The 23,158-nt window shown below is 41.6% G+C and overlaps 1 protein-coding gene across 3 annotated transcripts in view; it reads left to right on the top strand.

Moving 5' to 3' along the window:
* dpr8 (defective proboscis extension response 8) overlaps positions 1-23,158 on the top strand; it is a 145,042-nt gene that overhangs the window by 59,119 nt on the left and 62,765 nt on the right. For all 3 annotated transcript variants that reach the window (XM_070283031.1, XM_017244096.3, XM_017244100.3), the window contains exon 3: positions 6,795-6,842. The gene's annotated coding sequence lies outside the window, so the exon portion shown is untranslated. The remainder of the gene's footprint in view (positions 1-6,794; positions 6,843-23,158) is intronic.

Here is a 23,158-nt window from a genome sequence, read left to right as displayed (position 1 = left end):
GATGGCTCTCCAATCCTTGGATATAATCTCAGATATTTGGATATAGCAGCCGTATTTCGTATTAAACTGCGAAATCCATACAAAAATTAATTTAACAAGCGTTTAAGAGAATATGGCGGACCCCACCCCCCTTTTTCCGGGGGGCGGAAACTAATCTGGGCCACGAAAAATGTACGAAATTAATCTGCACATAAATCAAGCATTAAAATTTAATATATTTGTTTATGGGACCTCAAAGTACGAGGCAGGCAGGCGGGCAGGCTGGCTGGCTGGCAGGCAGGGGGACCGGATGTGTGGCATATATGTATGTATGTATAGAAGCCTGTGTCCTGTGGGTGAGTCTGTGTGTGTGTTAGCATGTATGGGTTCTTAGTGGTAATAAATAAATAGCAAAAAGGTAATAAAACAGACAGAAAAAAGGAAAATAGCAAAGAACTGGGTAGAAAAAGTGTATATTCGAGGAAGGATCAGAAAGCGAGAAGGATGCTAGGTGGGAGAAGGCGGTGGAATCTGCCAACTGGTCGCCCATTATCGTATTAGCACATGCCACCAGTGATTATTATGAGTTTTTCCCACCCACATGGACCCACTTGGACCCACTCTACCTTTTGTTCTTTGTCTAGGCATGCGTGTATAATTAATTTTCGCCAAAAACTAAGCAAATAAAAGGTATCCATGATCAGGTACTAGCCTGGGTATCTATCCCGTCACAGAGGTGTTCTACTTGAGGTTATAAAGCTCTCTTTTTTTTTTAGGTAGAATTATGTATGACATTTGTCATTGAAACACCTCTGCCAAACAAACTGATACCTCCATAAAGCCCAGTAGGTAATCCTGTTTTGATGACCCATCACTTGAGTGAAAAGCCCAAGGACGGGAAGAATAGTTGCAATAGTTAAGAGAACTGTCATTTCCATTTGATGACTATTGTCGAACATTATCAACAATAATTCATAAAAACAATGTGTTTTATGCAGTTCCAGCCGCCGGAAGATGGATGAAGATGAATGGGTCTATAAGAACATCTCATTAGGCTGAGTGAAAAATAGTCCTTTTTGGTTGAGGACCACCATGGTGGTGGTCGTCCTTTTTGGGTTGACACCTACTCGAGTGCCAGGCCGTGCCAGTATCCAGTATCCAGGCAGTATGGCATTTACTTTGTGCTGTTTGTCGCCATTTCTGTTCTGCGGCCTCTAATGAAATACGCATTATTTGGCAACCGTCTGGCTGGGGTGAATTTAATATCTGTAGGATACAAGGCCTGATGGCTCCTGTCGCCCTGGTCCTGGTCCTGGTCGTGGTCGTGGTAGTCGCCTGTCATCCGCAAACGATGCCATTCATTTCAAGTCACATGTGCCCATCACCGGCCCATCAGCATTGATCCACTGGCCGGGTGGAGGGTTGGGGACATGTATTGCGGTTCCCAGGATCCTGTTCTCTGTCCCAGGCTTAAGTGTTTATTAATATCGAGTCGTGCGAACCAGGACATGTGTTGTCCCCTAAATTGACTTTGCCCGTAACTGATAAGGTTCCATTCTCCCTAGTCTCCACAGTCTCCCCAGTCTCCCCATTTCGTAGGATATTGTAAAGGCCATTTGCGATTGTTATCGTTCGTATTGAAGACAACAGCTGGTCACACTAAGGTCCTTTGAAAAGATGTCCTTGCCGTGCACATCTACCATTATTATATTCTTTTCAATTCGATTTCAGCTCAAACTATATGTTTGAGTTTAGTTTTTTGTCATCAAAAACGAGCAATTATTAAAAGAAGGTCATTGGTTCAGAACAAAAGTTCACACTGAAAGCAAAACTTTTCGCATTGTGCTCTTCAAATTATTGTAATCCATTTTAAGTGCTCTTATATCAATATTTGCAATTCGATTTTAGTTTTTTTCTTTTTTTTGATTTTGGCTTTCCAAGTTGTGTTGCCAAGACCCGCAGCCGAACTTTGTCTTCGTTTGCTATCTGGGGGGGGGGAGGCCAAAGGACTCTAAAACTCAACCTGGCTAACAAAAAAAAAAAAATACTGCAGCAGGCTTTCAGGTCCTTGGCACACAGTCACGGGTCGGCCCCGGTCAGGACCCCGGGTAATGTCTTTATATATTTTTGGAATTGCTTTGCTATTAAAACAAAATAAACGGCGCGCCGCGCAACTTATAAATTTTCTTTGAAAATCAAGTGAAAATAAATGCAGTTGAGGGGGGGCCGTGGAGGAGCCGTGGAGCCCAAGAAAGTAGTGAGGCGAAAAAAACAAAAAAGCGCAAGACAAACAGAAAATATAGGGCAGGGAGAGGAGCAAGAGGAGCCTGCAGCATGGCCAATAAATTTAACTTTGGGCTCACACCCAAAACAGAGCCCCAAAGCCCACACACTCCAGTTCAGCCCTTTTTCTTTTCCACAAAAAGCCGGTTCGGTTGTTCTTCGGTTGCGACTTTTAATTTTATTGCCAAGGTCCGACGGAGTGGAAAACACAGACGACAAATGGTGTGTGTATGGATGTGTGTGTTTTGGCCAATTGTCTGTTGGGGTCAGCTAATAATTGGGGGGCGAACCCCAAGCATATACCATTCGGCCTGTACTCCTTCATATATCACTTGGGGGGTAGCCCGGGGCAGTTGCTTCATAAATAATTGCATGCCCGCATAAGTATGCTATGGAAAATATAGTGCTTTTGCCCAGGACTCGAATTGATTTCAGGCAGTGTCTTAATGAAAATGTGTCCCTTAGCAGGAGCTTGCAACTGGGAAATATACGAACATTTTTCATTTTAATTCAAACATTAATTTTCAATTCAATTTCGCTGCTCATTGTCATCAATTGGAGGTCCTTTCAGGCGCTCGCTCCTTCACTTGTCATTGATGAATGCCTGCCCCCAGGAAAAGTTTTTCCGTATTTGATTTTTATTTATTAGGTATTTTTCTAAGGATTAGTCTCCCGCTCCCGCTCCCGTCAGCTTTTCACTTCTAAGGTTGCCTTTTAATAACTGAAAATTCACATAATTTCGGGCAGAAACTTTGCCAAGCTGATTAGCCCTGGTGCTGCTACTGTTCCAGGAGTGAAAGGACATGAGGGAATGTGGAAGTGTCGCCTGCGAATGCGGTGGCGCCAAAAGTTGAATCGTGAGTCCTGAGTCCTGTTCCTTTTTGGCTTTTGATTTGTGTGTGCGTTATGTAAATTCATTAAGCTGCCAGCCTAAGCCGCACCTGCCTGCCTGCCTGCCCACCTATCCTCAAACCACCCACCACTCCCCCAAAAAGCCCAAACAAACAAATTGATAGCCAGACTTGGGGCGCTCAGTCGACTTTTGCCTTGCATTCACAATGGCGTGGAAAGTTTTCATTATGCATGTGCGCCAAAAACTTTTTGGAAACAAAGCTTCGGCTTTCAGCCTCCATGGATGGCTTGGATGGTGAGGATGACTTCGCGGTCAGGATTGGCTCGAAGGATCACAAGAGCAGAGCAGTGCAGAGCAGAGGGGCGTCAGTATTCTAGAAACTTTTCCCAGGCGAGGCTTTGGCATAATTAAAATGTTTATGCGTTTAATTGCAAATGAATTTGAGGCGAAAGTTGCCAGTTGCCCGTTGCCAGTTTGCCACACACACCCAGGACACTATACACACACTCACCCCACACACACACACTCTCTCCAATTGGTGTATCACAAATACAAAACGATTTCCCTTCCGGATTGGTAAGGATAATTGCTTTTCCAGGTTCACAGGTTCCATGGTTCGTTCAATCGGAAAATTGTCTTTAAAATTTAATCAACAAAACGAGTCCTTAGACAAGGATATAGGATATTTTGTATGTTTGTATGGATACTGCGTTAATTTATGTCTCGCCCCTCCACTTATGACATCACAACACAGAGAGAGAGAGAGAAGTCTGCCACTCGAATGCCTTGTGACCACATTTCAGAATGAAGGACCAAGGACGAAGGACTTAGGACTGCCACTGAAAGGGACAAGTTAGTTGAGTGGCTGGCCACAGAACTGGCGTCTTGGCCTGGCAGAGAGACATTAAACAGCTTCATTACCTGCAAATTTCTAAATCAAATACGAGGAAAAGCCACAAGCTGAGCTTCAACCAAAAATTCTGCTCACAAAACCGAGCCCACGAAACTGGAAACCCTTCAAAGCAACAACGACTTCGGCTCAGAAGGCTACGAGGAGGCAATTGATTAGCCAGAAGTAACAATTTGCGGGAAGACATCCTTACATATATATGTATATGTATATATCCTCACATACAGCCATAGATATCCAACATATGAACCTGACCCATCTGCCAGGGTAAACGATGTTTGTCTCCAGATTTGCTGACAGGACGAAAATGTTGCGGTTAATGCCTGCCAGCTAGGGAGGACTCTCCTCTTTGAATTGGGGTGGTGGGAGGTGGGAGGTGGGAGTGTTGCGGGTTAGCCGGAGATCCGGGGAAGATTAACTCGAGCCTGGCACTTTCTCAGCTGGCAGGGAAACATTGCGGTTGCCTGGTGGCAGGACTCAAAGTATGGAGTCAAGCTAGCTGCAGGCCCAAGACTCTCCTCCTCCTCCTCTCCTCCGCCAGAAGTCATTTGAGGATATGCCATCTGATTCCGCATATGTTTATCCTTACCAACAGCTTTTGGCTCATTTTTATGAGAAGCGGTTGGAAGGACTCCAAAAAGTGCACATCTGCAAGGACGTTTATTTGGGAGTAGTTCTCCCACATTGCTGTACTCTTTGGGGTTGAGATATCTGGGGTTTAATGTACACAATATAGTACGGTTATGAGTTTTTCTTGAAAAACCCGCTTGTTGGGATTTTTTTAAGGGGGTTCCTTTTATGATTTAGGAATTTTAATATAAGGGAGCTCTGGAATATTTCTCTGAAAAAATCTACTATATTTTGAAAGAAAATTGTTGTACAAATCTATTGAAATATTCCCCTTGGGAATCCGATGGATATTGGCCAAGATATGGGCTTCCTTATGGGCCATATTTCGCCTCTTGGGGATTCCTCCACATTTCCAAGGGGTCTCCCCAGAAAAATAGACAAAAAATCTTAAAAATTTAAGAGCATTAGATTTTGATGGAGATCTATAGAGAATCGATCCACGAATCTTTTAAGGTATTCCCCTCGGAAATCCGAAGGATATTGGCCAAGATATGGGCTTCCGTATGGGCCATATCTCGCTTCTTGAGGATTCCTCCACTTTTCCAAGGGGTCTGCCCAGAAAAATTGACAAAAAATCGAAAAAATTTAAGAGTATCAGATTTTGATGCAGATCTATAGAGAATCGATCCACGAATCTTTTAAGGTATTCCCCGTGGGAATCCGATGGATATTGGCCAAGATATGGGCTTCCTTATAGGCCAAATTTCGCTTCTTGGGGATTCCTCCACTTTTCAAAGGGGTCTCCCCAGAAAAATTGACAAAAAATCGAAAAAATTTAAGAGTATCAGATTTTGATGCACATCTATAGAGAATCGATCCACAAATCTTTTAAGGTATTCCCCTTGGGAATCCGATGGATATTGGCCAAGATATGGGCTTCCGTATGGGTCATATCTCGCTTCTTGGGGATTCCTCCACTTTTCCAAGGGGTCTGCCCAGAAAAATTGACAAAAAATCTTTAAAAATTAAGAGTATTAGATTTTGATGGAGATATATAGAGAATCGATCCACGAATCATTTAAGGTATTCCCCTTGGGAATCCGATGGATATTGGCCAAGATAGAGGCTTCCCTAGAAGTCATATGAGAACACCATGTCCCAAGAACTGTGCCATTATAAAAAAGAGTGCTTCTCGTGCTTGTGATTTATTAATAGTCCTTTGTTTTCAACTTAAATATATGGATTCGCCTGTGAAGCAGTGGTAGGAGTGGATCTCCTTTTCATTTTTGCACATCACTTCCATGCCACGGCCGCTCCACTGGCTGCTGCTCCCGTTGGCGGAGATAGGAAAGTCACTAATCAGTCTCGCCGGGAGGCATTCTTCTAGTTCATTTAATGCAATTTGCTGTCATCGTCACCCAATGAACTTTCCACGCTGCCTCATTTCCACTTCTCCATCGTCGAGTTGGGAGCCTCTCGCCGTATTGTCCTGCGTCCCCAGGTGGCTGTCTAGCGGACCGACAGAGTCCTTGAGGACACACTGATAAGTCTCTGTTATCTCCTGGCTGCAACAAGCTAAACAACACCAACAATGGGCCAAAAGATACAGAAACAGATATTTGAGAATGAGTATTCCAGTGAGAACAGACTGGGTACAATATACCTAAAGTAGAAAGTATAAACAGGATACGTGAGGACAAGGACGAGGATGAGGTGGGGGAGGTAGAGTAATTTTTAGGGGGGAAAAGATACAACACCTGAAGAATAAAACAGAATGGAGAATAAAGCAAACGTCTTGAAATGAATTCATCCCTGGGGACTTTTTGACAGCGCCAAAAATTTGTTTACGGTTTTTTATGCCGTTATTTTCACCGTTTTTTTTTTCTTTTTACGGTTTTTACTGTTGTTTTTTTTTTTAAGGGCGTAGAGCAAAGAATAATTATATCCCTGGATGGTTCATCTGATGACACACAAACATCCGAAAAGTTAATGAAAAGTGTCTCTCCCTCTCTCTGTGACTTTTTGTGACTTTTTTCTGGTTTTTGTGACGAAAATACTGAGTAAATAAAAAAAGCATAGAAATAAAATATGCAAATATCATTTGAAGTGTGCCTTTAATGTGACTCGGTGTCCTTAATGAGTTTTTTTAAGTCACCAACTAATATAGCAAATATTTGAATTATATTTCTTTTATTTCAGAGACAGAGACCAGACCGAGGAGGAGGTCAGTAGTGAGCCAAGCCCAAGGTAAGTGTGGCAAAGAATTAACACAAAAGGTAAAATGTTGCCTTCGAAACTTTTTAGTTAGCTCTCAGGACCAAGTAGCCTCGCAAAACTGTCATGCACTTCAGCTAAGCCACTTACTTGGTGGCCTAAATGTGGGTCGAACGTGCAATACTCTTTCAAAGAGTTGAGTTGAGCGGCAGCTTCTCCCTATCGAAGCCTAAGGCCACCAAGACAGTCACTCTGTTGAGATTCAGAATCTTAACGAGCACACTGCACTTTACCCAAAGTACTATCCTTGTGCATACCTTTTACTTCTACTATATGCTAAGTGAAATTTAATGCTGTGGAAAATTGTAAGATTTCTTCTACTAATATTTATTTTTCATATTTTTTTATGGTGAGCCGAGAGTGCCATGGCTGTGTGTGGGCCATAATTTAATTTGCAATTTTCCATTGCTGGTCGAAATATTCCACCTTTTATTGCCATATATGAAATTAGTTTTTTCGGTTAGCTTCTATTGTTGTGCCTGGAATTTGTGTCTGTGGGCGAAACTAAATTGCGAAATGATATTACCACAATATTATTACTAGTTTTTCATTGTTGTACAAACGAGGAAGGTGGCAGGGGCTGGGCACGTGTAGAAGGCATAAAGTACACAAACCGAAATGGTCAAATGATCGCGACGAGTCACCATTCCCCAAAAAAAAAACGAAGAAAAAAAAGCAATTTCCACTGGCAGTGGCATTGCTGAAAATTTAAACAAACAGTCGAACGTGTTTCGGCTAGAACTGAGTTTTTGGCCGAATTGGCTCCCTTTTGCTTGTCGATGGCTTAAAAGGAGGTGGAGTGGGTGCGGGCTGGGGCCCAGGATGGCTAATGGCCCGTGGAAACGTGCCTGACTGCGCTGATTTGATGGGATTTCCCCGGAATTTGCAGTCGGAATGAGCAAACATTTTTATGAGCAAATTCAGCTAGCTAGGTAGGTAGGTAGGTAGGCTCTATGAGAAGCACGGAGAAGGGCTCACATAAATCAGCTGTTGGGATTGCAGCCTCTCTTACCATTTAGCCTCCTGCCACACTGCCACACTGCAATTGCAACTGCCACTGGCACTGCCACTCTTTCAACAAGTCGGCCTTTTTGCAACTGAAAATTCAATTTGGCCACTAAGAAATTTCCATTAAGGTGGGGTCCGTCCTCAGTCGGAGGTTCATTAAGGCCATGCAGGACTCTTGCTGATCCTTTTTCAGAAAGGCAAACGGCAAGGTGGTGGATGCATGCATTACGTATACGCCGTGTGTTCGCGATGCAATCATGCTGAAAATTTGTTTCCAATGGTAGTGGGTGGCTTGGAATGCTTTTGATTCTTTAGTCCTGACAGTTATTTATATTTGTATTGAGTGCATTTTTGGGTTTTGTGTTTCAGATGCTTAGTGTAATGGGTGTAGGGTGTAAGAATGTGTAGGGTATATAAGAGTTTGGGGTGGAGAATGTAGTAGGGTGTAGGTTGTGGCAAGGTGTAGAGTGTAGTAAGGTGTAGGATGCAGTAGGGTCAGAAGGGTATAGAGTGTAGTATGGTATAGGGAGTAGGGTATAGTGAGGTGTAAGGTGTAGGGTACAGGTTATAGTTAAGTCTAGGGTATATGTGTAGTAAGATGTAGGGTGCAATAGAGTGTAGGATGCACTTAGGTGTAGGGTTTCATAGTAGAAGACGTAGTTTAAGACGTAGTAACATGAATGTTGCAGTACGGTGTATATAGGTATAGAGTGTAGTATGGTGTAGGGTGTACTAAGGTATTGGGTATAGTTGGATGTAGAGTATATTACGCAGTTTGTAGGGTATATAGTGTAGTGGGGTATAGTATGGTTTAGTTTGTAGGGTGTATGGAGTTGAATGGTATAGGATATAGTGTAGTATAGGGTGTCGTATGGTATAGTATAGCTGAGTATAGGGTATAGTAGTGTGAAAAGCTGTAAGGTTGTAAGGTGAAGGGTGCAGTAGGGTCTTGGTTGTAGGGTTTAGGGTAAGATTCAAGGTACAGTAGGGTGAAGAAAGCAGCTGGGAGGAGACTATAGAATGTAGAAGGGTATACTGTGCAGTATGTAGGGTGTTGTAGAGTCTTGGTTATAGAATGGTCTAGGCAGTGTGGTGTAGGGTGCTGGGGTCTATAGTGATGGGTGTAGTAAGGTATAGGTTGCAGAGTGCATTGTATGCTGAATGTTTTTTCAGAAAGCCCCTGAACTCTATTTCTCCATAGGCATTGCGGCAGCTCAATTTCGTTAGCAGCATTTTGCTATCAAAATTTTTAACCATACTACCACCACCACACACCCACTACCAACACACATCCCTTCTAGTCTTATTTTTGTATTTTTTATTTTTTACTTAAACATTTTTTTTTTTTTCCAAAATGCCAATTTTTGTTGCCGTTTGTGTTTCGTACCCCATATAGTGCACTTTTCGTGTTCGGTTTTTGGCGAGTTTATAACGTTTTTCCCTTTCTGTTGTTGTTGTTGCTGTTGTTGGGGTTTTTGGCAAATTGGTTTACAGGCCCCCCCCCCCAAAAAAACGAAAGAGACAGGACGAGCCAGAGTGAAAGAGACAGAGTGTGAGAGCAGAGGACCAAAAACATCAACAAATACATAAAAACAACAGCCCTGAGGCTAGAAAACTGCGTCGAACTCTATACTGGCTTTTGTTGTTGTTGTTGTTATTTGTTGTTGTTGTTATTGTTGTTGATGTGATTGCTGGCAAAATATTTATTTTCCCCTTTTTGCATCTGTTTTAGCATATTGTGATTTTCATTTCGCACGGCCCAACCCAGTCAGACCCCAACCAAGTCCACCTTTTAGTCCATTTTCCATTTCCACAACCATTGCCATCTATTTTGGCTCGTTTTCCGTCCACCGACGTCCTTTATCCTTTAGCCCTCCTCCCACCCACCCCTGGTTTGGGAATCATTGTTAACCAGACGATTTTCGCACTTCCTACTTACAAAATGAAACACATGTCCTGTCCGGATATGAGAACCACCGAAGGATACACAGCCGCATCCAAACAATGAGAATTAAAATAAATATCTTTAAGCTTTAAATCCAAAGCGGATATTTTAAAAAAAGAATACCTTAAATATCTTGAAATAGTTTGTGGAATTTTTATTTGATTTTTATTGTTTTTCAAAAAAAAAACAATAATGAATTTTTCTTCTTTTTGGAAGAAATCTCTTGGCTAGAATTTATACATTTTTAGTTGAAAGGAATGCCAGATGAAATTCTTAAAATTCCACAATTACTTCTTGGACGGCGAGCTGTGTGTTGTGGGCGGAGAAGTAAGCCGCAAAATAAATAAATAGACAGTCGGGCGGGGAAGAATGGCACGAATTGGTAACCGCATTCGAACCGAATTGGAAAAAGTCAAAAGCTAGAAATGTACATGTCTCTGTCTCCGGAGAATGGGAAGTGAATCAGAACGTGAAGCTCCAAGGAGGGTGGTGTCTGTGTGGGAAAGCATCCAAATGACAAACATTTCAATTAAATTCCAATTTGAATAAATTTCTAGCAACCGAAAACAAACGGCGTTGCTGCTTCCAACCTCCAAAAAAAAAAAGCTGAAAACAGTCAAATAAAATAAAATGAGGAAAAATGTAACAAGCAGAAAATTACATCACGACGGTCCGAAATGCGAATGAAATGCCAAAAACAGCAAAAGGACATTCGCGGAAGGACCAAAATCGTCGGCTATTCCGGAATAGGAATCCGGAATAAGAATCCGGAATCAGAATTGGTATCCAAAGAACAGAGAAACGCACCAAGCATCAGAAACTAATTAAGAGAATTGCAATTGACAATAGAGGGGGGCCTGGACAGAGGAAGAGAGAGGGGTGGGGTAGCTGAGGCCGCGGCAGGAGTCATAGTCCTGGGAGTCCTAGTTTCTATAATGAGCATCGGATCCTTTGGTTACTGCACCCGCGGGTCACAGCAAAAATTAAGTTCCTAAAAGCGACTATGGAGTTATACTTTGTTTGGTTATATTTTTTGAAAGATTTAATATTTGTGGAAGTATCGTGTATCGTATAGCTTGCTTCATTTATTTAAATCTTAATTTCTAGATAGTTTAAATACTAAATAGTAGATCTTCTTAAAATTTCTTTTTCTTTTTCTTGGTGCAGGTTTTTTTCTTTCAAGATTTTGTCATACAAGTACCGGGTATCGTATAGCTATTTTATTTCTTTATTTTTGCATGTACCGGGTATAAAGTTTGCCTTTTTTTATTTTTGCATGTACCGGGTATAAAGTTTGCCTTTTTTTATTAATGACTACATATTCCATTAAAAGACTTCTTGTTAAGATTCAAAGTACCAGACTCATAAAAGTACCAGGTATCGAATATCTTTCTTTTTTGTTTTAAATTTTAGCTTCTTTTCCAGACAAGTACCGGGTATCCTATAGTTTCATTTCCTCATTGAAATCTTATATTTATTTTGAAAAGGATTGGAATTAGAGGTATTGGTATGTATTACCCAGATATCCTATAGTTTTCTTAGTTTCTTTAAAGTTTAAACTCCAATTTCAGCCAAGTACCGGGTATTATATAGTTTTCTTTCTTTATTGAAGTCTCCAATCCTCACATACTATGTATAGACTTAGTCTCTTTCATAGTGTTAGTCTTTTCTATAAAGATTTAATGCTTAGAAGTAGCAGGTATCTTACAGTTTTCTTTTGAAATCACAACCTTGGGAGCTTTGGAACTCTCCTCTCAAGATAGCTAATGGACTCGAAGAACGTCACCTAAAGCTAAATACTATTAAAGCCAAAGCCACACAGGAGCGAAAGTGATGGCTAGAAAGACAGTGGAAAGAGACAGACAGGAACCGGAGAAGACAGAGCCTCTCTATCGACCTCAATTCACGGACTCTGGGCTTGAAGTGAAATTGTAATTTTATACAAATCGCAGTGGCAATCGCCGTCTGCGGAAAACTTGCGGAAAAGTGGGCGGAGGCGCAGCACCACCAAGTGTAAAAGGAGGCAGGGCAGGGCAGGGCAGGTCAAGGGGGCTGGGCAGCAGCACCTTGGGTATACGTGCCCTGGCTTCATAGCACCCATGGCTCGGCTGGTTCGACTTTCTCCCCATGGTACGTGACAAACGAAATCTCCTATTTCCTGATTCCACCTTTAATTCTATGGAGCGCCCCCGCAGTGCCCAGGCCAGCTCTTGTTTTCTGATGACCACAATTTGTAGTCATTGAATGTGCCAGAGAAGAACCGGAGAAGCTACTAGGACCTCTACAGAGCCAGATTTCTCACACAGTTTCTCGAGAGAAATGGAGAGAAAGTCGAAAAATCCTTGAAAGTCGAGAAGAAGCAAAAACAGAAACCGAAACCGAAACGAAAACGAAAACGAGCCACTTGTGTTGTTCACTTAAATAGTTGCAAGTTAATTAAGTTAAAATATAGCCAGGCACTGACATACATAGATATAGAGGATGAGAGAGAGTGAGAGAGATGGGAGACACACACTCGAAAGAGATGGCAAGAGTGTCTATTAAATGAAAGTGCACAAGTTAGTGTTCGTGGCAACGGGGCGTATGAGTGTTGTCCTTGCCAGTTCTGACAAATGGCAAAGGATGTATTTAAGCTCAAGGAGCAAGACAGATTTGATTGCTAAGAGACTTTTTATCATATGTATATAGTATATAGAGTATGTATGACCTGCATTAGACAAATTACAAGGCGCAAAACTTTTCAAACAAGGACTCATAAGGACTATTGATGGTCAGGTTGGATGATTGACAAGCAATTTGATTGATTAACTTGCAATAATTAATAGAATACTTAAGGAGTAGGCCTCTAGAGTTCTATCTAGCTCCTTTATTAATTAATCTCACAAGGACAAGCTTTAAAGACAACCTCCTATCATCTAGTAGAAGATAAAGTATCGCGAATATTGATTAAAAACCAATATTGAGCCAAGGCAGGGGTATACCATACCATAATCCAGGAAAAGTTTCCCTTCTTGAAACTTGAGCTTCTATCCCATAATTATTGAAATGAAACTTTCACCTGATGGCTGATGGCTATAACGAGAGGATATACATACGACGAGGGGGCTTGCTTTCTAATTAGTTTTTAATACATTTTCCAAACACACTTTCCAGGACGAAGCTCACATGATTTACAAGCCGCTTACAGGTTGGTTAGAGGGTTATGGGGGGAGGTGGATCAGAACCACTCAATGACTAATTAGCATACGCGGCATGGTCTCCATAAATAATGGCAAATTTAATATTTTATAAACTAGACCTTGCGAATTAACGCTAATTGCCTAAAATATAGAGATAGCCCAGCCAGTCAGCCACACGCGCTCTTTTTCCCAAAAAAAAAAAACTTTTCCGGGATTTTCCTATTTTTGTTTTTTTTTTTTTTTTTGGATAAAAACAACATTTGGCATTTCGACAGTCGTTTGATGGTTTTGTGTGTATATATCCCCTTGCTGTGGTTAGCACTTTACCCACTAAATGTAAGGAAGGGGGGAGAGTCAGTCAAAAAAAAAGAAGAAAAAAATTTAGTTGTTGTTTCGAACCGCCACTGCGTGACAGCCATTTGTCTCGCCCTCGGAAGTCCTTTTACTCCACGGTCCTCCTCTTACTCTTGGAATGAGAATCGCAATCGGAATCAAACTCGGTCGGAGAACTCAAAGTTTTGGCACGCCCACTTGAGTGCCACTGGTAGGAGGAGGCACTGGTTCTTGTGGCATTGAGTGCCTGAATGAAAGACATCCAGACACAGTGACTGACTGACGGACTGACTGACTGAATGCCTAGCTGCCTCACTGTCTGACTGACTGACTGACTGACAGCGAAATCATTGAAATGTCACTTGTGCTGTCACTTTTGCGGGGCGGTGGTGGTTCAGTGGCTTGGTGGTTTTGGTGGTTAAGTGGGTGGCCACGTATTCAATTTCACTTGCAAAAGATTTCCTCCCCGGGCCAGTCACTTAATGCCAGTTAATTGAGCCCACCCACCCAGCCAGCCCTTCCCCTTTTTTTTTCCTGCATAGAATTAAAAAATATCCCTTTTTTTTTTGGGAATTTATTTTTTTGGAGAGGCATTACAATGGAAAAAAATTTACAAATTGAATTCAACGAAAAATGCATACGTGTGAAATGAAAAATGCTGCCAGCAGGATGTGCAGTTTTTTAATTGAAATGGCACTTATCATCATCTATCATACAATATTGTATAACACCAATAGCTTTATTTTTGGTGAATTAATTGAATTGTGAAGCCCCAGTCATAGGAATTTTTCGATTAGTTCACCTAAACAATAAACACTAAGCCCCGTCGTTGTGCATCATCGTCACCTTTGTCATCTGTCACAGTGTCTCCCTGTCTCTATTTTTAGAATATAGAATATTTTTTCCATTGCCTGGCCACCTGCCGGAACCAGGACCAGGACTCTGCAGGGATTTTGTTTAGAGTGAGTGATAAGTCCAGCACTCGGACATTGGAATCCCCCGTTTATGCATCCCTGCATCCCTGCATTCCTGCATCGTTTATGGATCGCTTTCCTTAGTCCAGGCACCTTGGGTGCTTTATTTGCAGACTTACGCACCTGCTTCCCTTTTAGCATTTGCTGCCATTTTTTTTTTTTTTTAAGAGCACTGGCTCTGGCAGTTAAAAGCATTTCCGTTTACTTCGGATTCTGGTTCATGACCGCCCCTAAAGGAGCGCTGCATAATTCCTTCGGCTATGCAGGACCCGATCCATGCAAATGCATTACGTGTCCTGGCTAAATGTGAACTGTGTGCAGGATGTATGGATGTGTATATGTGGGTGTTTGTGTAGCAAAATATTGCCTGTCAAACATATCTTTGGCTTAATTCATGCGTTACCACCACCACCTTTCTGCTGAATCCTGGCAGAGAGAGACCCTGCCAGGGATTCAGGGTTCAATCCCGCGGCATATGCGAGCGTGCGTGCCGAGATGGTAAACCAAAAATCGACAAACCCACACACAGTTACGACCCTACCGGAGGCCCGGCCCAGTTACTGCTGGGAGGGACTAGGAGGGACTAGGGACTAGTAGCTAGTAGCAGCTACACCTATACATAGTACGGTATAAGCCATTTGACGTGGCACGTGAGTCAGCTTATGAAAATCAAATTTCTATACAGAGAAACAAACTGGAATATGGGATATGTTTGCCGCCGCGTCGAACCAACGCCCTTTCGTGATGGATAACCCTATTGAATCAAGAGGCATTCCACCTCTAGGGGTGGCACACAATCAATGCCACTTACTCACAGGCGGATATTCCAAATATTTTTTCATGTTTTAAACACAATACAGTTTAAAAGTTTATCGAAAATATCGATTTGGTTTCTTCAAATGGCTTTAAATGGGTGGAATATTTTATAAAAATTGTATTTCAATAGAATTCTTCTTAGAAACACTATCTTAGTAAGCTTGTAGGCTTTTAAAAATTATTTAAATATTATTTTATTGAAATAAATCGATAGTTTTGGATTATTTCAATAATTAAGTGTAATATCACTTATTTTTGTATTACCTTGAATTCTGCTGACAATGAGATAATATTTTTCTTAGAAAACCTATATTGCTTACTTTTATTGCTTTTATAGATTATTTAATAACATCGATAGCTTACGATTATTTCGATAAATTATTCGACGAGTATATATCGTAGTGTATCTCTGTCTAATATGTTTTAAATTGATTGATATTCTTAGAAAATCTATATTATTTAAAAAAAATCTATAGCCTTTAAAGTCTTTTAGAAATGATTAATAATTCTCGATAGTTGAAAATATCTTTCGATTATTTCGATAAATTACACGTCAGCTGACAATCACTGTCTTAAATGATAATATTTCAATAATATTCTTCTTAAAAACCCCATCTTATTTACTTTCATGATAAAATAGCTCCGATATCTTGCTTTCCCCTTCGATTATTTCGATGAATAACTTCGATATCCGTTTCTTTTTTGTACCATCTCTGCTTCCTTACTTTCTGCCACCTAAAATCACAATTTGTAAGTCGCAGGGCAAGTCAGGGCCAGGCAGGGCAGGGTAGGGCCTTAAAGAGTTGCCCCATAGATCGTGTTCGGGATTTGTATTTATTATTCCACTTTGTGCGGGCTAAATCAAATTTGCATATAAGACATCGACTTTGGGACTCGCCGTCGAACACTTCCCGGTACCGTGTCCCAACTTGATGAAAGACCCAAAGACCCAGGCGCATATTATAATCAATGGGGCAAATGGGGGGGGGGGGGGGTGGAATGTGTTGGGTGCTGGTGCGGGTGCTGGTGGGTTATGGGCTATGGGAAGGCGTGGTTGCTTAAGCCAGACACCCCCACCCATCCAAGCGTGTGTGTGTGTGCTCTGAATTGAGGTTTTCACTTCAAATTGGTTTGGTTTAGTTTGCTGAATGGATTTTGGTTAGCGCGCCAAGTGCTATGGTGGGGCTATGTTGCCCGCGAAGAGGTTTCAGCCTCTGAATCAGCCTCCTCGTCCTACTCCTCCTCCTCCTCATCCTCTGGCAGCCTTTGTGCGTGTGTTTTAATCATTTGACTCTTGGCAAGGACTCAAGGACACCAAATGCGTTACCTGGGAAACGGATCTCTTCTCTTCTCTTTTTTTTTTTTTTGTTTGGTTTTCTTCGCAACAGTTTTTACTGTTTACTGTTCACTGTTGTTCATCACTCTTCAGTGTTCACTGTGTGAGTTAAATCAAGTTGCCGACCTGCTGGGCAAAGTTTTCCTCTACCATTTGTTGCTCTGGGCCCCGTAACTAATATAAACATGCATACCATGGGGCGGGATGGAGGGAGAGGTTAGGACAGGATACTCCTCTGCAGGAACTCCCCGTCTCTGGCAGGAACGCTATTTCTGTGAGTGTGTCGAAGTTATTGAAGTTGATTGTGGCTGTCTGTCTGACTGTCTGACTGTCGGTTGTGGAGGGAACTTGGAGTAGACCACAAAATGCGTGCACGTTATGTTAAATGATTGAAGTTTAAGCCTTGGCCAAAATAAATACAGCCAACTAATGCCAGAGAAAGGGAAAACTACAGGACAACTGGCACAGTAAAGTAACTAATTTAAGAGTTAGGGGTAGTTATAGTTAGTTGGTTTTATTTTCAAAAATCTATAGAGGTTCTCCAAGTACTACTTTCTATAACTGATAATTGAAGAGAAGCTTCTCGTTACTGGAAAGAAATAATTAATTAAATCACTACCTCCTGAGGGAATAGAAACTGCAGATTTTTTGTTCAGAATTATCCTGTGTTATAGTAGACCATCGTGTAAATGTCAAAGTTAAATGGTAACATGGACTCGGTAGCCAAAACGAAAGGACATCAGAAACAGAGAAAAGAATCCTCGCAAAAAAAAAAGAAGAAAGATTTGTAACAAAGCTTTGCTACTTCATTAAAAGCATTTCGTGTGTGCGTGCGTTTGGGGCTACGCACATGTCACGTATTTGTTTTGCACTGGCTCAAAATTGTCTCGTCCTGTGAGTCCTAGGAGTCCCCTTCGTCCTGGGCCCCCTTCATCATCATCAGATAGTAGAAGCTTCTACGAATATTCCCTCTTTTTTTTGTGTATTTAATGAAAATTGCTCAGGTTGCTGCAGCAAAAAGTTGTTGGGTTTTGTTGATTTTTTTTTTGCCCTCAGCTGGTTATGGTTGGAGGGGAGGTACTGCTTTAAAGGAGTTCTTGCTCCTTAAGTCCTTTTCACTTGAAGGATATTAAAAAAGAATAAGTTCCTTAATGAGAGATGTGGTTTTTGGAAGGCTTGTCTAGGGGGGGGCTTACCTTTATTAATTAAAATATATTTAATATTGAAATTAAAAGCTCTTAAATATATGCCTAATTATTCAAATAATTTATTTAAGTTTTAGTTTATTTCTCTTTTAATTAATTGCCGACAAACCTAAGATCCTTGGATCAAGGGTATGGGCTTGAGGAGTCCAAGCGTGTGTTCCACTTACGCAGTAGGCGTCAGCGTCAGCGTCGGCGTCAACGTCGGCGTCAGGATATGCGTTGCAGCGTCAACTGCAACTGCCATGAAAATGCTGGCGACGCTTTTAGCCGCCGCATTATGCATGCAGCAATGCCGCGCATGTAACTCTCTCTCCCCCACCCTATATGTGTGAGTCCTTTTCGATTTGGCCATGTGACTATATATATGTGTGAGTGTGTGTGTGGAGGGGGTGGTGTGTGGGTTGGCTTCAGCAAAAAGTCCAAAGTAGGGCATGGCACTTAATTGAAAAACTTTTATGCGGTCGACAACGCAGCAGCAGTAGCAGTAGCAGCGAGGAAGGCTCTGAGGGAGAAAAAATGCGACGAACGGACAAGACGAGTCCGGCCAGCCAGCCAGCCAGCCAGCACCTTTGGCAGGACCTGTCCCAATAAAAAATAGTTTATTGTGGCACACAAAAGGCTTTGTCCTTGTCTCATATTCTTCCCCAGAACCCTGCCCTGCCCCCTCAGCTGACTATTTTGATTTTTCTCCACATTAAGCTCTGTTCCCATCATTTGCAAAAATGCCACTTTATATGCCATATATCCTGTCGGCCTGTTTGTGACTGTGTGTGTGAATAAATATGCGAGAGTAATTTGCATATGCACACAAAGAGATAGATGGGCGATAGGGGATGGGGGAAGTCGCAGGATGAGCCGCAGGATGCCAAGACAATATAAGCCGAGCGTTATCTTTCGTGCCCGCAAAGTCACATTGAATCAAATTAATTTCTTCAAAATTTATTCAATAAGCACTGGCTCTGGCTAGCTTTCTGCCTAAAAAAGGTTTAATTTTAATACAAAATTCTTAGGAAAATTTTATAAAATTTATAATAACATTTCCGCAGAAATGTTTTTCCTTCCACTTGCTCTGATTAGCCAGGATAATTTGCGACAATTTAAAGCAAAACATTTTCACAAATTTCTTGCCATGTTACGCTGATTTCGCAGTCCTTTCGTCCTTTTTGATAAATAATTGCCATAGAAATGCTTCAAATTTCTTGGGTAAATCAAACAATTTAGTGACAGTTTTCAGCTAGCTCGTCGCCTTCGTCGACATGGCTACAAAGAATATATAGGATTTTCTTGTTGCCTTGACGCTTAACTGGATGCCAGAAACAGCAAGTGGTGCGTACACGCAATAAGTACATCAAAAATATTACACATACGCCGTGTATGATGTGGCGGAAACTATCGTTTTTGGACAAGTCGAGTCATTTATTTTTGTTAATTTCAATTTGCATATTCAGTGTGCTGAACAGCTGCTGAAAAATAGCTGCTTGTTTTCAGGCTTGGCACTAAATGATTTTTAATTGCATTTCAATTTTGTGCAGCCGCACGTGTCAAGGGAGGAGTTTATGAACCACAAACATGGCAGTATATAGGAAATTATTAATATTATTCAATGGTTTTTAATTTTAAGCTATGCTCGATGTTTAAAATTTAAGCACTTTAATTGGAATGACTAGCAGAGGGTTTCTGGTCAGTTGAGGTCTTGCAGGGCCCCACGTTGGGCGCCATTTTCATGTTCCACTCCGACACCATGATGATGAGGCAACAGCAGCAGCTGACATCGTCGTTGAGATTTTCCAAGCGCTCAAATGAAAATTCAATGAGTAACACTCACCAGATAGTCACACTAGACACACACACACGCAGTCATACCACACACACACACAGAGAGATAGTGCAATTTTCTGCCAACTTTGCCGCACATTTGCGGAGGAATTGTTAGGAAAGAAAATGAGAAAAGCGCAAAATCATTACGATTTGAATGCCATAAAATGCGTTTTCTCTTTTTTGTGATGAGGGTATGTCCTGTGTGGGGGAGGGAATATGGTGGAGTAGTACTGGTGCCGGGATGGTTACTGGTTTCGGGTATTGTCTGCTTAACCGCAAAGTGTGCTGGAAAATGTCTTTTTTAGTCGACAGCTAAACACTATTCAGTCTCCAACTAGTGCGCCCCCTGACATAATAAACCGAACACAGCCAGGACGAAGCTAAGCCAGCTACCCCCTCTATCGCATCCTTAGTCCATCCTTTTCGCTCCCTACAACCACCCACTTTTCCGCTTTTCCCCCATTTACTTGCACATGCAATTGGCAGAGGAGAGCCCAACACACAAAAGGCGTCGCTTGTTCTTTTTTCCCCTGAAGTATGCTTCGTCCTGGATGTCGCGGTCAACTGAAAGAAACAACATGCCCAGGACAATAGCTGCCACAACACCTTGCCTCTCCCAGCTTCCATCTCTCAGCTTGGCTGGGCAGAGTCTATTTTTATTTTTTTGGAAGTCGACTTGCCAGAGAAACAATCAAATTCAGCTTAACGACAAGCACTTGATTCGCACGAGGTCCTTTCGCCTCAAGCCCGAAAGGATGCAGCAGCCCTGAAAGGAAGTGCTGACCAAGGGAATTCCCTATTTCTCTTCCAGTTCCCCCCAAAGGACGATTAATCAGAAAGCCAAGCCCAAGTGACTGATTTTTTTCAATAAATATATATATATTCAAGTGCTTAGTGTTTTCGGGCAACTTTGAATAGAGTTTGGAATGAAAGTCCTTTAACGGGCTGCACTTAAGCCCGAAAAGATCAACCAAGTTCCCTGTTCAAGGATCCATAGCTTCTGCTGAATTATGGCAGAGTGTCGCCGAGGAGATAATAAACCTCTTGTCGTTCAAGTCCCTGACTCGACAGCGGCATCCTTCTTCGTCGTCGTCGGCAATACACTCCATGGCGAGATGCACTTTTCCCCCATTTCTAACCCACTTTACAACTTCCTCGAGAGCAGCTTGCTACTGCCGTCAAAGTAGCGTCTCCAGTATACCCGTCTCCCGTCTCGTATCCTTCGTCCTGGCAAATAATCATAAACTAACGACGCCTCGATGTTGGCCCACATGTGAGCCAACACTGCTGGATAGCGAATTGAATTGCATTTTGTTTTGATTTCAATTAAGTCTCACTGTGTGCCCTGGAAAACTTCACCATACCGTCGTATCCTGTGTAGTGTCGAGTATTATGTATACGCCCTGTTGCCTGTAGGGGTTGGGGAGTCCTTTGATTGCTTGCCTAATTGTTTTGCCGGCAAAAGTGCATCGGTGGGATGGGAGGGTATGAGAGAGCTCATTCCATCTGATTTGTAGCTGCTCGTCCTTCCGAATGCCGATACGATACCAGTCACCCTCTCTTGCTTTGGTAATCTATTAAAAATGTGATTTTAATGTTTTCCTAATATCAACCCTCCCCCCCCATCAGTCCCGTTCGAGGACATTTGTGGGCGATATGAGGTCCTGAGAAAATGTGTGTAACTCGATATTTATGTCTGCCAGCCGCAATTCCATGAAAAATATGTAAGCATGTGCTTGGTTGGCTCCTTTCCGCTTACTCCTGGCGTGGCTTGATGTCCTCTGGGGGTGGCTTGTGTGGGCGAATTGGCTTGTAATCCTTTCGGCAAAGTGAATTAATATCTTCGCCCGAGTTATTTATGGCCGCACATGTCGCCGAACATTAAAATGTCAAATTATCTTGTAAATATTTGGCCATTTGAATTTTATATGCCATGGAGGGCACTGTGGCGGTGTGGCGCTATGGCGCTCCTGCCGTTATCCTTTGCTCCTGGAATGGAATTTAATTAATGGATTCACTTCTAATCGTAATGGAAAGTAATGCGCTCGCGCAAAATTAAAAGCCAATTAAGCGTTGAAGAGTCTCGGGAGTCGTCCATGGCGGCCATACCATAATGCAGCCCAGCCAGTTGGAGCCAGGAGCCGAGCACGGTACCACGGTCCTGGGCCATAAATGCCAATCATTGCAGTCGGGCCCAGGATACTCCATATCCTTCGACTTCGACTCACCAGCCAGCCAGCCAGGCAGCCAGCCAGCAAAGAGGCAAGCGCGCAAAAATAACAATTCAGCTTTTAATTTCATTGCTTTGAGCACTCTCCTGGGATTCGCATGATAAATGGCCCTGGCCCAGGACCAATCCCACGACCAGCCAAGCCAAGCCCAGGCTAAAAAACGGGGCGCCCAGGATACGGCTGTGAGGGGGAGGGGGATTGGAGGAGTTCATTCACACTGGAGCTTGTGCAAATACAATCGCCGGCACAAAGTCGAATTTCAGTTAAGAACGAATCACCACCAAAAATAGCCACGAATGACTGTTTACTTTTCGTGGGAATTTCAAATATATATAAAGAGTATATACTTAACGCGATAAATACGATAAGAAATTGTATGTTTTAAACATATATTTGGGGGTTATTTTTGTAGCTTACCTTATAGAGAAGTTTAGAGTATTTTTTGAGGAATTTAGACTAAAAAAACTAAACTAGACTAAAAAATTTATAACTAGAATATACGATGTAATACCAGGTAATTAAAGCTGCCCCATACCCGGTACTTTTTGGTAATTATTTATTATAATCTCATAAAACTGACTATAAAAATAGTGATATTATTAATTTCCTGTATTCCTATTATGTTCTTTGAAATATTGATTATAAATTAAAAGTATTTACGAAGTATTTGAAGTTTGATTTAAGACTTAAGGACTTTATTTAAGAATTAACACTATATGATACCTGGTACCTTTTCTCAATAAAATCTTGTGAAACTACACTTTATATGATATTATGAAATCCTTATAATCATAATATTTATAAAAAAATTTATTAAAAATCTAGAAGGAGTATAACTTTAATATAAAGGCCTTTGCTTAAGAGTCAAGACTATATGATACCCGATACTTCTATCCCATGAATATAATCTGAATACTATCTGAATTTAATGAATATAATGATTATAAGTGCGACACCTTTTAGTTACTTTCCTCTTTTAAAAACCCTTTTAATATTTAACTAATTTTTATTTAAGAAATCCCTCAGAAATTAGTAAACAATATTTAATACTCTAATATACCCTAATAATACCCAACCAAAACCAATAATTTTATAAGGAAAACCCCTCCGCCACAGAAATATGGACATTAAAAACCTAACCCTAAAGTGTTTTCAAATAAAGTACTTGTGTAAGCATTCCCCGCCCCAAGGATTCAAGGATTGTTTTTGGCCAATTCCACGAATGGCTGGCTTTAACCCCTCTAATCGTTCCTTTAGCTTTATGTCCAACTTTTTTTCGACCTAGACACCCCCGGACAAACTTCCCCTCCTCCGATGGAAAAAAAAGGGAAAACCATAGCATTTTCGACTAAGCACTGACCCGCTTGATTTTGTTTTAATGAAATTCGAATAGAGTCCAGTCCCTCCTCCATCAGCCAGCCAGCCCCCCCTCTGTATTGGCAGC

This window comes from Drosophila bipectinata, chromosome XR (assembly GCF_030179905.1).
Source record: "Drosophila bipectinata strain 14024-0381.07 chromosome XR, DbipHiC1v2, whole genome shotgun sequence".
Lineage (NCBI taxonomy): Eukaryota > Metazoa > Arthropoda > Insecta > Diptera > Drosophilidae > Drosophila > Drosophila bipectinata.
The sequence above is the reverse complement of the archived record's forward strand: the minus strand, read 5'-3'. Positions and strand labels throughout refer to the sequence as shown.